This window comes from Penaeus chinensis, chromosome 6 (assembly GCF_019202785.1).
Source record: "Penaeus chinensis breed Huanghai No. 1 chromosome 6, ASM1920278v2, whole genome shotgun sequence".
Taxonomy (NCBI): Eukaryota; Metazoa; Arthropoda; class Malacostraca; order Decapoda; family Penaeidae; genus Penaeus; species Penaeus chinensis.
In genome coordinates this window covers 20,634,145-20,636,093 of record NC_061824.1, presented here as the reverse complement: position 1 = coordinate 20,636,093, position 1,949 = coordinate 20,634,145, and positions in this window count along the sequence as shown.

Below are 1,949 nucleotides of genomic sequence, written 5' to 3'. Positions count from 1 at the left end.
CAAGGAGCCTCTTAATATGTTCTTAGTATAGCCTAGACTAATGCGTCGCTTAATTTCGTCCTCGCTAGATGTGTTGCCCTAGGTTTATTTACTTGTCCACCACCTCTAGCTCTTTGCTTTGTACATGCATCTGTTCGAATTGAATTGTACTGTCGAACATGATCTTAGTCTTTTTCTTGTTCATCCTAAGTCCGCCTTTCATACTTTCTCTATTCAGATCGTTTATTAGTTGCTGCATTTAATTTACAGATTCACTGAAGAAAACAATATCATCTACAAATCTTAGATTGTTTATCTGTTTGTCTCCTAGTTTTAAACCCTCTCTGTTCCATTCTAGGTTCTTGAATATTTTCTCAAGGCAAGCTGTAAATAGTTTTGGTGGGATGGTATCGCCCTGTCTAACATCTTTTTTACTTGGTAATTTATCGGTTTCCATGTGGAGCTTGATGTTTACTGTCCCATCTTCGGATACATATATATCTTCTAGTATTTTACAATATACCTCCTCTACTCCCTGTCTTCGAATAGCTTCTAGTCAAAGACCTTTTCGTAATCAATAAATGCCATACACGGGTTTCCCATAATTGTTTTTTTATAGGTAGACAGCCAAGTTACCCCCCACCTACTGGCTTAGGTGTATCTTGGTGGGAGGGGGAGTAGTTTAGCTGGGATGCCACTGATAAACCTCTCCAACAAGGTTGGCCCTGTCTAGTATAGATTTATGGGCCTGCTCTCTACACCAGAGTATACTCCCTTGAGCTTGGGCTTGAGTATCAGAAGTGCATATATGTATGATTATATTTTATACATTGATTTCATATATACGTATGTACACCTCGTACAGATCTAGTTGCTCATCCGTAAATGCCCTAAGTACTACGCATTTGTTTGCATACTCCTACATTATACACAATTACATATATGCACATACATACACATATATAGACATATGTACACTTCATACTGTACACATACTAATGACTATACATACACACATATATAGCCATACATATGCTTATGCGCACGTGTATGCGCACATGCGTTTATGAGTACACATTAATGTTCACCCACCTATATATGTATACACCTATACATGCACATATATATACACATATACATACACATACACATATACATATACTCACACAGATACACACACGTACCCATATATATATATATATATATATATATATATATATATATATACATATACCTATACTCTCACAGATACACATACATACACATATACATACATATACACACCCACCTACTCATATACATATTCATACACGCACATACATATACTTTCATATACATACACATACTCTTACATACTCTCACATACATATATATATATATATATATATATATATATATATATATATATATACATGCACATGTTATACATACATATACATACACCCATATGAATATATACACACATATACACAAATACATATATCTATGTATATATACACATGTATACCCTAATGGACTGTACAAGTACGGGAACATACATATATATCTTGTGCTTTTACACATAACCATACACATATATATAACTGTACTTACACAAACATAACTGTGTATACATGCCCTGCATACACATGCCTGCATACGTGCCAGTATATAAGCATATACAAGCATGTGTATTACTCGTGCACAAACGTTTGAACAGTGTCTGCCTGATTGCACATAGGCACTCCGTTATGATGAGCCCATGCATTATAATGTGCATAAATTGTAGGCTTGCAGCAGAGAGGTTGGGGAAAGGAGGCAGGTGATGTGGGAGTGGAGTATTTAGGAGGATGTTGGAATGGGTAAGGATGGGCTTGGGGCTAGAGGAAGTTAGAAAAGTGATTTTGTATCAGGCAGTTTTTCGGAGAGGTGTCGCATTCCTTGGCGGTTGTTAATCCTACCAGCGTGCACCCTCGGCCGACCGGGGTCAG